Source organism: Balaenoptera borealis, assembly GCF_965194805.1.
Source record: "Balaenoptera borealis genome assembly, chromosome: 15".
NCBI lineage: Eukaryota > Metazoa > Chordata > Mammalia > Artiodactyla > Balaenopteridae > Balaenoptera > Balaenoptera borealis.
The window spans coordinates 14660771-14677660 of record NC_138871.1 but is presented as its reverse complement, the minus strand read 5'-3'; the positions used below and the strand labels follow the sequence as shown (position 1 = coordinate 14677660).

The window sequence follows — 16890 nt, the reverse complement described above, 5'->3', positions numbered from 1 at the left end:
TGACAGTTTTACTTCTTCTTTTCCAATTTGTTTTCTTTTTCTTCTCTGATTGCCATGGCTAGGACTTCCAAAACTATGTTGAATAATAGTGGCAAGAGTGGACATCCTTGTCTTGTTCCTGATCTTAGAGGAAATGTTTTCAGTTTTTCACCATTGAGAATGATGTTTGCTGTGGGTTTGTCATATATGGCCTTTATTACGTTGAGGTAGGTTCCCTGTATGCCCACTTTCTGGAGAGTTTTTATCATAAATGGGTGTTGAATTTTGTCAAATGCTTTTACTGCATCTATTGAGATGATCATATGGTTTTTCTTTTTCAATTTGTTAATATGGTGTACCGCATTGAATGATTTGCATATATGGAAGAATCCTTGCATCCCTGGGATAAATCCCACTTGATCGTGGTGTATGATCCTTTTAATGTGTTGTTGGATTCTTTTTGCTAGTATTTTGTTGAGGATTTTTGCATCTGTATTCATCAGTGATATTGGTCTGTAATTTTCTTTTTTTGTAGTATCTTTGTCTGGTTTTGGTATCAGGGTGATGGTGGCCTCATAGAATGAGTTTGGGAGTGTTCCTTCCTCTGCAATTTTTTGCAAGAGTTTGAGAAGAATGGGTGTTAGCTCTTCTCTAAATGTTTGATAGAATTCACCTGTGAAGCCATCTGGTCCTGGACTTTTGTTTGTTGGAAGATTTTTAATCACAGTTTCAATTTCATTACTTGTGATTGGTCTGTTCATATCTTCTATTTCTTCCTGGTTCAGTCTTGGAAGGTTATACCTTTCTAAGAATTTGTCCATTTCTTCCAGGTTGTCCATTTTATTGGCATAGAGTTGGTTGTAGTAGTCTCTTAGGATGCTTTGTATTTCTGTGGTGTCTCTTGTAACTTCTCCTTTTTCATTTCTAATTTTATTGATTTGAGTCCTCTCCCTCTTTTTCCTGATGAGTCTGGCTAATGGTTTATCAATTTTGTTTATCTTCTCAAAGAACCAACTTTTAGTTTTATTGATCTTTGCTATTGTTTTCTTTGTTTCTATTTCATTTATTTCTCCTCTGATCTTTATGATTTCTTTCCTTCTGCTAACTTTGGGTTTTGTTTGTTCTTCGCTCTCTAGTTCCTTCAGGTGTAAGGTTAGATTGTTTATTTGAGATTTTTCTTGTTTCTTGAGGTAGGCTTGTATAGCTATAAACTTCCCTCTTAGAACTGCTTTTGCTGAATCCCATAGGTTTTGGATCGTTGTGTTTTCATTGTCATTTGTCTCTAGGTTTTTTAAAATTTCCTCTTTGATTTCTTCAGTGATTCTTGGTTATTTAGTAATGTATTGTTTAGCCTCCATGTGTTTGTGTTTTTTACGTATTTTTCCCTGTAATTCATTTCTAATCTCATAGCGTTGTGGTCAGAAAAGATGCCTGATATGATTTCAATTTTCTTAAATTTACTGAGGCTTGATTTGTGACCCAAGATGTGACCTATCCTGGAGAATGTTCCATGCGCACTTGAGAAGAAAGTGTAATCTGCTGTTTTTGGATGGAATGTCCTATAAATATCAATTAAATCTATCTGGTCTATTGTGTCATTTAAAGCTTCTGTTTCCTTATTTATTTTCATTTTGGATGATCTGTCCATTGGTGTAAGTGAGGTGTTAAAGTCCCCCACTATTATTGTGTTACTGTCGATTTCTTCTTTTATAGCTGTTAGCAGTTGCCTTATGTATTGAGGTGCTCCTATGTTGGGTGCGTATATATTTATAATTGTTATATCTTCTTCTTGGATTGATCCCTTGATCATTATGTAGTGTCCTTCCTTGTCTCTTGTAACAGTCTTTATTTTAAAGTCTATTTTATCTGCTATGAGTATTGCTACTCCAGCTTTCTTTTGATTTCCATTTGCATGGAATATCTTTTTCCATCCCCTCACTTTCAGTCTGTATGTGTCCCTAGGTCTGAAGTGGGTCTCTTGTAGACAGCATATATATGGGTCTTGTTTTTTTATCCATTCAGCAAGCCTGTGTCTTTTGGTTGGAACATTTAATCCATTCACGTTTAGGGTAATTATCAATATGTATATTCCTATGACCATTTTCTTAATTGTTTTGGGTTTGTTTTTGTAGGTCCTTTTCTTCTCTTGTGTTTCCCACTTTGAGAAGTTCCTTTAGCATTTGTTGTAGAACTGGTTTGGTGGTGCTGAATTCTCTTAGCTTTTGCTTGTCTGTAAAGTTTTTGATTTCTCCATCGAATCTGAAAGAGATCCTTGCCGGGTAGAGTAATCTCAGGTGCAGATTCTTCCCTTTCATCACTTTATCATGCCACTCCCTTCCCTTCTGGCTTGTAGTTTCTGTTGAGAAATCAGCTGTTAACCTTATGGGAGTTCCCTTGTATGTTATTTGTTGTTTTTCCCTTGCTGCTTTTCATAATTTTTCTTTTTCTTTAATTTTTGCCAATTTGATTACTATGTGTCTCAGCGTGTTTCTCCTTGGGTTTATCCTGTATAGGACTCTCTGCGCTTCCTGGACTTGGATGGCTATTTCCTTCCCATGTTAGGGAAGTTTTCAACTATAATCTCTTCAAATATTTTCTCGGGTCCTTTCTCTCTCTCTTCTCATTCTGGGACCCCTATAATGCGAATGTTGTTGCATTTAATGTTGTCCCAGAGGTCTCTTAGGCTGTCTTCATTCTTTTCATTCTTTTTTCTTTATTCTTTTCCACAGCAGTGAATTCCACCATTCTGTCTTCCAGGTCATTTATCCGTTATTCTGCCTCAGTTATTCTGCTATTGATTCCTTCTAGTGTAGTTTTCATTTCAGTTATTGTATTGTTCATCTCTTTTTATTTGTTCTTTAATTCTTCTAGGTCTTTGTTAAACATTTCTTGCATCTTCTCGATCTTTGCCTCCATTCTTTTTCCGAGGTCCTGGATCATCTTCACTATCATTATTCTGAATTCTTTTTCTGGAAGGTTGCCTATCTCCACTTCATTTATTTGTTTTTTCTGGGGTTTTATCTTGTTCCTTCATCTGGTACATAGCCCTCTGCCTTTTCATCTTGTCTATCTTTCTGTGAATGTGGTTTTTGTTCCACAGGCTGCAGGATTGTCATTCTTCTTGCTTCTCTGTAGTTCTTTATATACTGGATATTAACTCTTATCTGATTTGCAAATATTTTCTCCCATTCCATGGGTTGCCTTTTCATTCTGTTGACTGTGTCTTTAATACACAGAAATTTTTAATTTTGGTGTAGTCTAATTTATATATATTTTACTTTTGTTGTCTGTGTATTTGCTGTTACATCTAAGCAATCATCATCAAATCCAGCATCATGAAGCTTTTACCCTATGTTTTCTTCTAAGAGTCTTATAGTTTCAGCTTTTACATTTAGGTTTTTCATCCATTTTCAGTTATTTTTTTTAATATGGTGTAAGGTAAGGCCTCTTTTGTTTTAAAAGCAAACTTTTTTTTTCCTGATTATAAACTTCATGTTCATTGTAGAAAACTTAGAAAAGCATAAGCAAAATAAAAAACATCCCTAGTCGGTGATGTGCTGATAAAACTGCTTGATTTATAGTGTTTGCCAATTTCTGTGGTGTAAATACTCCCCCCATGGTCAATTTCAACCAACTTCAAAATGCAGAGTAGGAAAGAGATGTGCACAACTGGCTGTCACACCACTGCCACTAATCCACCACCTGGCCATAGCCATAGGTCAAGTACGTGGGAGTCACTCATAGCTATACAGTGGCCTTACCCACTTCCATTGCAGCTGGGAGTTCATGTGAGCTAATGACTTAGTGCTGGCCAATGAGATTGAGAGGAAGCCTTTTTAGGGGAATTTGGGAAAAATTCTCTGATAAATTTAAAGAAGCATGCTAATGAGGCCCTTCTCTGTCTCCCCTTTGTTCCCTTGTTTCCTGCCTTTGGATATGATATCTTATGTAATACTTGGAGCTAATGGAGCCATCTTGTGACTATGAGGAGAAGACCATGACAATTTTAGAGATACCAACTCAGCACTTGGTCTTTGTGGAACTACTGAACTAAATCTTGGAAATGCCTATGTTCAGATTTCTTGTATAAATAACAGATTTTTTTTCTGGTTAAGCCAGGAATAAGCATCCTCTTTGAGGGCCAGGTAATAAATATTTTAAGCTTTGCAGCCCATACATTGTCTCTCACAACAACTCAACTTGACTGTTGTAGCATGAACACAGTGATAGACAACATGTAAAGGAATGAGCATGGACGTGTTCCAATAAGACTTTATTAGGGACACTGAAATTTGGATTTCATAAAATCTTAACATGTCACAAAGTCTTACTCTTCTTTTGACTTTTGCTCAATAATTTAAAAAATTTAAAACCATTCTTAGCTCTTGCACTCTACAAAAACAGGTGAAGTCTAGATTTGGCCTGCAGACCATAGTTTGTTCACCCCTGGGTTAAGCCCCACTAGTTGGGTATTCTGTTACTGCAACTAAGAGCAGTCCTAGTCCTAGTTTTTTTTTTAAATTTATTTTTGGCTGTGTTGGGTTTTCACTGCCACCCACGGGCTTTCTCTAGTTGCGGTGAGCGGGGGTTACTCTTCGTTGCGGTGTGTGGCCTTCTCATTGAGGTGGCTTCTCTTATTGTGGAGCATGGGCTCCAGGTGTGCGGGCTTCAGTAGTTGCGGCTCAAGGGTTCTAGAGCGCAGGCTCAGTAGTTGTGGTGCATGGGCTTAGCTGCTCCTCGGCATGTGGGATCTTCCCAGACCAGGGCTTGACCCCATGTCCCCTGCATTGGCTGGTGGATTCTTAACGACTGCGCCACCAGGGAAGCCCCCTAGTCCTAGTTTTTAAAGGACTGTCCTTAAACACACATGTAGTGAGCCTCATCCACTTTTAATCACAGAGGAGTCAGAGATGCGGAGCTGGTTTCCCCTTTAGTTGGTTTTCCCTAACGTTAATCAACACACACCAAAAAACACATTGAACATGTTGAGACTGGGATAACATAATTTGGAGCATAAACTGGGACTTGGATATGCATGAGTGTCTCTGGCAGCTCATTTGCCTGAGTGATTGAGCAGACTTCTGGGAAAACTCTCATCCCAAAATACCACTAAGTTACTAACTCATGACCATCTTGGCCCACTAAAAAAACTCTGGTCAAGGGAGGAGAGGGGCACAGTGTGTCTCAGACTAGAAATACAAAAATAGAAAAACCTTTTTATTTTTCAAATTTGTGTGGCCGTAAGTAGCTTTAGGACCCTCCAGTGAACATAACACAGTAGGGATGAACTAGGTTTTTCCTCATCCTGCAATAGAACATTTTGCTGTGTCAGCATCACAAAGTGCCAGCATCTCCCAGAACCTAGTGGTCCCAGAAGATACCTGGTGGGGGACTCAGGACAGTCCTAATGCCAGAGAGGAGCCCGTGTATTCCTAAGTCTTTGTAAGCCACCCGGAAAGACTTCCAGAAATTCTTGATGACCACTTTGCAGGGACTGGTGATGCACAGCTAGTGTCTAAGAGAGAACCAGGTTCAGGCACAAGGGGTGGGGGACAAATAATGCATCTTGGCCTTCTTACTCAAGTCAGTGTTTCTCCCTTGGCCTTCCTTTTCAGTGCCCTCTCGGAGACCTCCCCTGTGTCCCTCTGCCTGCTCCAGCTTGTGTGCATAAACTAACTTCTCCCTCATCTAATCCAGTAGCACCAGAGAATCACAAGTTTCCTGTGGACACTCAGCTCCTACCTCAGGAGATGTGAGGGGCTTTTTCTCTCCTGTCCTCTCCCTCTGACTTCTGCCTTCATGACTGACCAACAAGATGGGGGAAATAGAAAGATCCCCGGATTTCAACCTGTTATTTTCTATCTGTAAGTAGATCCTAAAGAACTATGTGTCTTGAGCCCCTTTCTTAGGGACTGCCCTTGCCCATCTCCATGACTACAGGAGTTGCCATGTTAGTAAAACATGACTCCGCCTCCTGCCACATTATTGGTCCTGGTTGGGACGAGGGTCTACTCCCAGGCCAGTCCTGGTGCTCTGCTCTCCTTGGCAAAATTAATTGGTCTAGAAGGGGCACCTGACTGATGCTCACTTCCCCAGGGCTTTTGAACTAAGGTTTGAGAGAATCAAATGTATTTCTTTACATAAATTTAAAACAACCAAAAGTCAGCAGAAATCAATTAATATTTCCCTCCTGAAATCCACTAAAATGGCAGTGGAGGAATTTGTAAAAAGGTATAAAGGAACAAGGACACAGGGAACCTGAGAGGAGACATAGCAACAGAATTTTGGAAGCTGGAGAGCAGATGGTTGAATGATAACTGAATCAGAAGACCTGAGATAGCTGAGTCCCAAACTGGCTGTGGGAAAAACCAAGAGACAACCCCCAAAAAGCCTGAGACTGGAGGCGCCAGGTACCACTCACTCAAAGTAAGGTGGTCTTAAAAGTGGTCTTAAAAACGGGAGGATTGATTAAATGTCTAAGAAGCAATCAGACCACCAACCCTCCCCCAACAGTCCTTAGTGAGTGCCCGTCCCTCCTCCTACCACAGCAGAAGATACTAAGACTTCTACTAGGAAAGGGTAAAACAGGTTTTCTGGACTGGGAGACCTCAGTCACCGCTGAGGGCATAGGTGTCATATGGGAGACAGGAGGTTTAAGGAGGGACATTCTACATACTAAATGAGGAGACCATCTCTCTTCCACCATTTTTCTTTTTTCTTTTGGCCGGGCCATGCAGCATGTGGGATCTTAGTTCCCTGACCAGGATCGAACCCACATTCCCTGCAGTGGAAGCACAGAGTCTTAACCACTGGACCGCCAGGGAAGCCCCTCTCCCCAATTTTGCAACGAGAGCTGGCAGTCAGACTTATTCCCTCTGGGCAAGAGACTGGGAGAAACTTTTCTGGGAAATCTGACCAAGCCAAGGAAGACCTATGGGTACTGTCAGAGGTTTCCCAATGAATCGGCCTCACCAGATCACTCTACAGTGAAGTTGCCAGTTGACCTGCCCCCCCCCCATTATGCACATGAGGCTTCCAGTTAGCTGTTCTGTGCCCCACTCTTAAATATGTGTGCAATCAAGACGTCCCCAGGATGATGGCCAAGTGAGGCCCCAAGACCATCCTATACAGCAGGCTGAAAGAGCAGCCAGCCCATACAGACTGGATCAAGACAAAGGCACTAGGAGAAATTTCTTCAAGAGGATGAAACTGATGGAACACCCATTACATATGAACACACTGGGAGATTTATACCACTCTGGTAGGATTCGGGAGTTTGGGATTGAATTAGCAATAACTACACTGAAAACCAAGCAAATGAAAAACAAGACATTTAGTAACTCTGGGGATAATAGAATTGTGCAGTAAAGGGAACTTATTCTATTGGGATGATTGAGAGGTTAGGGTGAAGGGGGGAAGGGTGGCAGTCAGTTCTCACCCTCCATATTGAGAAGTCAATACACAGTGCCCAGAACTCTTTCATGGGTTCCAAGAGCAACACCAATCGATTCTATTGAATTCTCTACTTTTGCTTAAGGTCGTCAGATTTCTCTTCTATTGCTTGAAACAAAAGATCATAGCTAAACTGTTAGCCATGTGACCTCTGGCTAGTCACTTCCCATCATTGGGCCTCAAGCTCCCCATTCCTATAACAAGTTCCTCTTCTTTGATTCTGTACACCTTTTAACAGTCAACTTTAGGGACCTCCCTGGTGGTCCAGTGGGTAAGACTCCGAGCTCCCAATGCAAGGGGCCTGGGCTCGATCCCTGGTCGGGGAACTAGATCCCTCATGCATGCCGCAACTAAGAAGCCCGCATGCTGCAACTAAAAGATCTCGCGTGCCACAACAAAGATCCCGCATGCTGCAACTAAGACTCAGAGCAGCCTAAATAAATGAATAAATATTTAAAAAAACCAAACAGTCAACTTCCTTCACCTCCTCTCTCCCCTACTCAGCCTTCCTACCAGTATCTGTCACACCCATTTACCAAAACTAAATTTCCTTTGGGGGTGTGTGCCCTAGTCTATACTGTATCACAGTGAAAGATGTTGGGAAACCCTGAATGGAGGGAACCTGCCAGGAAATTCCTGGGGGAGGGGCTGGGGGAGAAAGGAACTTTGAGTTTCTTGTATTTAGGTGTGATTCTACTGCTCCCTGATCTTGTTTTTTGTTTGTTTGTTTTGTTTTGGTGGCTCCACATGCCTAGCGGTATCTTAGTTCCCTGACCAGGGATTGAACCCAGGCCACGGCAGTGAAAGCGAGGAGTCCTGACCACTGGACCGCCAGGGGATTCCCCTGCTCCCCCATCTTGGACTTTCAGCTTGAATTGTCCACACTTCAAATTGCAAGTTGATTTATTTATAAGTTTTATCTCACCTACATCTTAGACAAATTGGAATCAACTTTACAAAATTAATAAAATATAGGCAGAGACAATTAAAAACTACAGACCAAAACTCAATTTAAAAGGTCAGAGAAATGACTGTTTCAAAGGACCTGTGATGATAAATTGATGTAATGAAGTGCTAAATTTTGTTCCAAGTTTGTTGGGACGAAATAGAAATCACATAATTTTGGAGTTACTCCATATTCAAAAAATATTTATTCACTACTGAATCATTCTGGATTATATTTGGCTGCATATAACAGAAAAAAAAGCTAATAACAGTATTTTTTTTTTTTTTTGAGGGTAAAAGAAGTCTGAAGTTGGGGAACCAGGGTTAGTCTGGCGCCTTTCTGGTCATCAAGGGCCCAAGATCCCTTATTGCTCAATATGGCTGTTCAAGCTACAGCTACCACACTCCAGGTAGAAGTAAGGATGAAAAGAAGGGTATTTCCTTTCTATTTTAAGGAGACTTCCAGGAAACTTCATATAATATTTCCACTTACATTTTAATGTGCTGAACTTAATGACATGAACACACCCGGCTACAAAGGAATATGGAAAAGTGTTTCAGCTGGATCGTGAAAGGAATGCTGAGGTAGGCACCTAGCAATTTCTGCTACAAACACTCATTATGTGGAAGGTGCTTCCGGCCCATAGAACTAAAGATGAAGACAATGCAGTCCTTGTCCTTAAGGAGCTCATAGATTTGGGGAAGACCCTAATAATCAACTGAATATTATACCATTAGAAAAAAAAACATTTTCTAAAGTGTGGGAAGAGAAATGAGGTAGCAATGAGCTCTGTCTAGAGAGACAGGGAAGATTCATAGAGAAGGTAACAATTGAGCTGGCCCTTAAACAGAACAGAAATACAGAGCAAAGAGAAAGCATTCCGGGTGCAGGAAGGAGCATGCACAAAGAGAAACATTAAAACAGATGGATTCTCTAGAGGGTAATTTTGATTCTTCTTGTATGTCTTTAAAATAGGGTTGTCAGAGTCCTGATAGAAGATAAGGCCAAAATAAGGTGAAAACAGGTCCCCAAAACTCCACAGAATGAAGGTTGGTCATTCTGGAGGGAATAGGAAGCCCTGGAGGTTTATAAGCAGGGATATCACGGGATCAGATCCTATGTTCAAAAAAGAACAATGGAATGAGAGAAATAATGAACCAAAAGTGGGGTGGGGGGGGACACGGGAAGCAAAGTGACTGACTAAGGGGCAAGCTAATTGTTCAAGTGATCTGCATTAAGGGCCTGAACTAGGCAGGAGAGTACATGGGGATGGGAAGGAGGGAATGGTTTAGAGAGACCAAAGTTGGCTTATTGCAGGTTGGATGTGGAGAATGAGGAAAAAGCAGAGACAACCAGAGGAGTCTCAGGTGTCTAGTTAACCCCTCAGGAGCTTCTGATTCTCAGTCTCTTCTACCTTCCTTAAAAAACAAGGTGCTTTGGAGTTGAGGCCACTGGCCGATGAACTCACAAGTGTAGGTAGTGGGCTACATGAGGGGCAAGTTTTTCGCTAACATCGCAAGGGTCTCTGGCCCAATGAGTGGAGTTTGATAGTAATACTTGCTACAAATGTATGATTTTAATATATGAGTGCTTTAAGGAGAGATGAAAAAACATTTTAAAAATGGCCTGTGTTTTCTTCTGCTTTTCTCCATTATTTCTTACTCTTGGACCTCTCAGGCATTACTTGGCCTTATTGTTTTCAGACTAACTTGATGTATCCTGATGTAAGATCCTAAAAAGGGAGCTCACTCAGTGGGTCTGATGTGGTGGATGCTTGCCTGGGAAGTTCTGCGCATGCGTGGCACCATCTCCCGTGAACACCCATGGGAGGTCGTGCCTGATCTCTACTTCTACAGAGATCCTGAAGAGATTGAAAAGGCAGAGCAGGCAGCAGCTGAGAAGGCTGTGACCAAGGAGGAATTTCAGGGTGAATGGACTGCTCCAGCTCCTGAGTTCACTGCTGCTCAGCCTGCGGTGGCGGACTGATCCGAAGGTGTGCAGGTGCCCTCTGTGCCTATTCAGCAGTTCCCCACTGAAGATTGGAGTGGTCAGCCTGCCACTGAAGACTGGACTGCAGCTTCCACTGCTCAGGCCACTGAGTGGGTAGGAACAACCACTGAGTGGTCTTAAACTGTTCTTCCACAAACTCTTAAAATGGAAATAGGTTGACGGAAAATAAACAGTTTCTAAAAAAACAAACAAACAAACAAAAAACAAAAACACAAGGTGCTACCACATGCCTGGTACTCTTCTCTGTGCTGAGAATTCACAGGTGGGCAAGACTTCCTGCCCTCATGGAACTCATGTCTTGCAGGGAGGGGTACAAATTAACCAAGCAATTTAAATACAATGTGGGGTCAGGAACAAACATGCACCATGAGGAGGCAACTTTGAGAAGCAGAGTCTAGAGAAAATCATTGATGAATGGCAAACAAACATGGGAATCAGGGTTAGACCTGTCCATTACAGGGTAGTCACCTGGACGCTGGGCTGCACCGAGGGTTCTTTAGAAGGTCCAATGCCCAACTCCCACCCCCACCCCCCCACCCCCACCCCGGCAGCCAGTCTCTAGGGGCATATATAATAATCTACATCTTTAGTTAGTGCGGGCGTTTCCTCCAGGCACCTGAGAGGAAAGTTCAAAGTTCATCTGGCCTGTAATAACTTTCTGTGATAGTGAGGGTGTGGGGAGGGAAAACTTTCTTTCCGAACTGTAGGTGGGAATGTGTAACTAGCTAGGCCTTTCTGGACGGCAACTTGGCAATAAATATAAAACACCTTGGGAATATACATTCCTTTGACCCAGTGATTCTTCTAGAAATCTATCTCAAAGAAATAATTTAGGATGTAAGCATCATCCTTAGGATGTAAGCAAACTGTTTATATTAGCAAAAATTTAGAAATGACCTTCTTGTCTTACCATAGAGAATTTACCAAGCAAATTCATACGGTTGAATTCCATTCAGCCATTAATAGCCAATTATATTTATAATTGAACTAGAATGTACTATTTTAGTATATGGGTTACTTAAATCATGATATGCTTAAGGCAAAGAACAGATTAATGAAGTACGTTACAAATATATTTGTGAAATGATACCTTGGAATAGCAACAGACTGACACCCAGAAAACCTCATAATCCAGAAGATCTAATAACTGACATTTTCTAAGTCTGATCTATGCTTGATTATTGAACTTTTACTGTATTATAAAAATTTGAAGCATGCAAAACTTGCAAGAAGAAAAGTAAAAAACAAAAAAAAATTTGATCCCAACTCCATCACTCAGGGATAATTTGCTACTGACAGGGACCATCCTTCCAGATGTTTCTGTAAACAAACATATGGATAAGAATGAGAATGAAAGAAAGTGTGTGTTTGTTTTTTTGTGTATAGGTGAGAAACAGAAATAGTTTTACAGAGAATGGAAATACCCACAATAGCATTACAAAAAATGGGATCACATTTTTCTTTTAAACAAAGCATGACATTTATCAGGAGAAAAAACTTGAAGGAATTCTTGAACTTCAGAAAATATTTCTTGACACTAAGATATACAGCTTCCTAAAAATAGTCCTTTTTCTTAAAAAAGGACAACATTAAGATTTTTGAGTCATTTTTAAAAACAACGTTTCAATTTTAGACAATATCAATTGACTTCCAGCCAAAACCACACTTCCAGCCAAGAGGAAATCAACACACATATTTTCTCCCATTTCCTCTCCCCTTGCCTCCTCCTTTTAATTTTTTTGGTCGTATCATTTTCACATAGGAAAGATTAATGATATTTACATCCCATCCTTTTACCACAATTCCCAAAGCTGTCTGATTGGTTCTGTATTTAAGTGGATCTGGTCCTTATTATTGTTCTTTTACCATGACTTTTCCATTTCTATTTTTGGAGTCAACCCTTCATTTTGTCATCAAGTAGTCTTTTTTTCATATTGGTCTCATGGATTCTTGCATGCTTCAAAGGGCCTATGTCTTTATACTTAAAGGGCAAATTGGGTAAAAATTCTTGTGTCATTCTTTCCCTCACATCTTTCGAGACATTGCTCCTTTGTCTTCTGACTTCGAGTGTTGCTTTGGGGGAAGCCTAAGGATACTGATCTTACTCTTTGTACATGACTTGCTTCTTCTACTTGGACACTCTTAAGATACTTTATCCCTGAAATTCAGCAACTTCATCAATATATACCTTAATCAGTGTATTATTTAGGATATAAATTCAGACAGAAACCCAAAATAACAGTGGCTTTAAGAGAGACTGTATTTGTTTCTCATTTAATGATATAAATGATACAGCAGCAATGCTTTAATGAAACTGCCAGGAATTCAGGCTCTTTCTGTTTGGGTGCTCTACCATTCCTAGGGTGTTGTCTTTGTCCACATACACCAAGATGAATATTCTAGCCAACAGAAAGGGAAAAAGAGAAAGGGAATATCCTTTCCTTTAAGCATATACCCAGAAGTGCAAATATTAATCTTTTGCTCACATCCCATTGGACAGAACTTGGTCATATGACCCGATCTAACTGCAAGGAATACTGGGAAATATAGTCTTCATTCTCGATGACCATTCTACAATTATGGAAGAAGGGAGAATGAATACTGGAGGAAAAATGAGCAATCCTTGTTATGATCCATCTGACTCAGTTTTTTCCTAGGATATGGTCTGTCCTTTTAATCTGTAGATTCAAATCTTTATTTCAGGAAATTTTTCTTCTATAACATCTGTGAATATCTTTTCTATTCTATTTATTGTGTTTTCCACCTTAGGAATGTGTGTCTTTTTAATTTTAACCTTTGTATCTATATTTGAATTCTTTGTACATGTCTTCCATTTTAATAATCTTTCCTCTAAATATTTTTACAAGGTTTTTCTCTGTTTCATTTTGTTTTCATTTGTGTTCTCAATTGTATTCATTCAGAAAACCATTTCAATTCTATTTATTCCAGTTTTTATTGCTACTAATATGATAGCTATCCCTGTGATGTTGCTGTTTTTTTTTTTTTCTTCTTCCTTTCTTTTGAAACTAGGCCAGCCTGCTTTGCATCTCCTTCTGTCCCCTTAGAATCTCTTCCTTGCACTCTTGCATCTTTCCTTGAGCTCTCTTGTCAAAGAGAAACTATTTCATCTCACATTCTTTGAGGTCATGGAGAATTATTCGTTGGACTCTGTTTCCTGAAGTAATCCTCATTTTTTCCTTTTATAAATGTAATTTATTTTTAATTTAAGTATAGTTGATTTACAATGTTGTGTTAATTTCCACTGTACAGCAAAGTGACTCAGTTATACACATATATACATTCTTTTTAATATTCTTTCCCATTATGGTTTATCCCAGGATACTGAATACAGTTCCTTGTGCAATACAGTAGGACCTTGTTTTTTATCCATTCTATATATAATAGTTTGCATCTATTGTACTAACCCCAAACTCCCAAGTCCATCCCTTCCCCATCCCTCCTCCCCCTTGGCAAGCACAAGTCTGTTTCCTATGTCTGTGAGTTTGTTTCTATTTCATAGATAGGTTCATTTGTGTCATTTTAGATTCCACATATAAGTGATATCATATGGTATTTGTCTTTCTCTTTCTGACTTATAAGTAATCCCCTTCTGATGTATGTTTTTCGTCTGCTTTTTGCTTACGTGTCTCTCCTTTGAGGGGATGTGAGGGCCACTTAAGATCTATGAGCAGAGTAAGGGAAGGGGACTGGAGAGGTTCCACCATTCAGGAGACACACTTGATTTTTTTTTTTGGCCCCATATTTAACATTGTGATATTTATACTGCCAGACAGATTCATACACAATTTTTCCTTACAAAATGAGATGACAATATACATACTATTTTGCAATCTGTTCTCTTCATGTCATATATCACAAAAATGTTTTTATGGCATTAAATATATTTCTCCCACATTATTTAAGTAGTTACATTGCATTCTATTAGCATGATATATCATATTTTTTAACCCAATCTCTATTGGTGGACATTTCTATTGTTTTGAGTAATTTACTATTGTAATCAAACTGATGCATAAATTAAAATCTTTTATTTTGACTCTCTAGATTTAAAGCTAAAGTTGTGGAGGATTTTATAGGTTCTCACTCTCTCTTTTTTATTGAGATATAATTCACTTGCCATTAAACCTACCCTTTAAAAGTACAACTCTGTACTTCAAGACTGTATAACTCAGTGGTTTTTAGTATATTCACAGAGTTGTGCAACCACCACTATCTATTTTCATCACCCTAAAAAGAAACCCCATATCAACTAGCAGTCACCTGCATTCCTCTGTCCTCCTAGCTCCTGGCAACCACTAATCTACTTTCTGTCTCTATAGATATGCCTATTCTGGACATTTCATATAAGTGGAATTATATAATAAGTAGTCCTTTGTGACTGGCTACTTTCACTTAGCATAATGTTTTCAAGGTTCCCCCACATTGTAGCATATATCCTTTCATGGCCAAATAATATTTCATTGTATTAATATACCACATTTTGTTTATCCATTCATTGGCTGATGGACATTTGGGTTGTTTCCATCTTCTGGATATTATGAAAACATTGCTATGAACATTTGTGTACAAGTTTTTGTGTGGACATATGTTTTTTTTTTAATTTTTATTAGAGTAAAGTTGATTTACAATGTTGTGTTAGTTTCTGTTGTACAGCAAAGTGTATCAGTTATACATATAGCCACTCTTTTTTATTTTATTTTATTTCCATTTTTTGGCCGCGCTTTGCAGAATGCAGTATCTTAGTTCCCTGACCAGGGATCGAACCTGCGCCCTCTGCAATGGAAGCATGGAGTCGTAACCACTGGACCACCAGAGAAGTCCTTATACCCTCTTTTTTAGATTCTTTTCCCATATAGGTCATTACAGAGTACTGAGAAGAGTTCCCTGTGCTATACCGTAGGTCCTTATTAGTTATCTATTTTATATATAGTAGCATATATTTGTCAATCCCAGTCTCCCAATTCATCCCTTCCCTCCCCTGGACATAATGTTTTTAATTCTCTTGGGTATACACCTAGTAGTGGAATTGCTGGATCATACAATAGGGCTGACTTATTCTTAATTCCCTTGTTTCTAATTCTACATGACATCAGCAACATCTTTCAGATTTAGTTTCTGTAGACTGAATCTACAATTTCCTGCTTGGTCTGGTAGTCACCTTGCTTTAAGAGGTGGAGGAAGGGGCCTTTGATCTAACATTCAGGTGTTTTCACCCTATGCCTCATGCCCACTTTACACAGTATCTGATGCCTTCATGGGGTCAGCATACACTTTAAACAATGTTTTCCTCCAGTTTGCTAATTTAGTTGCCTCTCACTACTCCATCTCTGTCTTTCAAAAACTTGTTGAAATCTCTCCTCTCCTGATGTCTCCTGACTCCTGTGGGGGTTAGGCCTCTTTATATTCTTTTACTATCATTTTAGTAGGGTTTTGGGGAGGGGGGATATAAACACAGCTTGTTTAACTGGAAATTGCTCTAATTATGCATGTCTTCCTGGTCATTGCTCATCTTTGAAAGAGACCAGCTATTCGTTAAAAATTAGTTTACAGAAAGATAAGGCAAGTGATCTGGACAGACCACAGTTTTAAACTGACTTTTTTTCTTCGAACACTTTATCACCAAATCTGTTTTCTCCTCTGTCTGGGGTCATATCTTCCCAGTTTTCAAGATAAACGGAGTCAGTGTGGTAACATTCCTTAAGACAGGCTTTGTCTTAGTCCACCTGGGCTAAAAAAAAAACAAAAAAAAATTATAGGCTGGGTGGCTTAACCAACAAACATATTTCTCAGAGTTTTGGAAGCTGAGAAGTCCAAAATCAAGGCGCCAGCAGATTTGGTGTCTGGTGAGAGCCTGCTGCCTGGTTCGTAGACTGCTCTCCTCTCACTATGTCCACACAGGGCAGAAGTGGTGGGGGAGCTCTGGGGTCTCTTTTACAAGGGCACTAATCTCATTCATGAGGGCTCCACCCTCGTGACCTAATCACCTCCCAAAGCTCCCACCTCCAAATACCATCACACTGGGGACTGGGTTTCAACACATGAATTGTGAGGAGACACAAACATTCAGTGTACAACAGACTTTCTGAGACTTACTGTTCCCTCATTCCCCATCCCCCATCTCCCCTCACCCCCAGCAGGTTCCCTCAGCTAGGAGGTGGGGACATAAATAATTAATATGGTGCCTATGCATGGCTTCTCCATTACCTCCACCTCCCCATTCCCTATGTCCTGCAGGATGGAGTTACTTCTCTGGAGTCTTTCCAGCCGCTCGCCTTATGGTTCTAAACAATGGACCATTAAGATATGAGCCTTCCAGGACTTCCCTGGTGGCACAGTGCTTAAGAATCCGCCTGCCAATGCAGGGGACATGGGTTCAATCCCTGGTCTAAGAAGATCCTGCATGCCACAGAGCAACTTAGCCTGTGTGCCACAACTACTGAGCCTGCGTGCCACAACTACTGAAGCCCACGCGCTTAGAGCCG

At 40.1% G+C, this 16890-nt stretch overlaps 1 long non-coding RNA gene across 2 annotated transcripts in view; it reads right to left on the bottom strand.

The window, feature by feature from the left end:
- LOC309612244 overlaps window positions 1-16890 on the bottom strand; it is a 71232-nt gene that overhangs the window by 8121 nt on the left and 46221 nt on the right. The window contains exon 5 of one of the 2 annotated variants that reach the window (XR_014235070.1): window positions 16004-16136. The exons of the other annotated variant lie outside the window; for it this stretch is intronic. This is a non-coding gene — a long non-coding RNA (uncharacterized lncRNA). The remainder of the gene's footprint in view (window positions 1-16003; window positions 16137-16890) is intronic. 2 annotated transcript variants of the gene reach the window in all.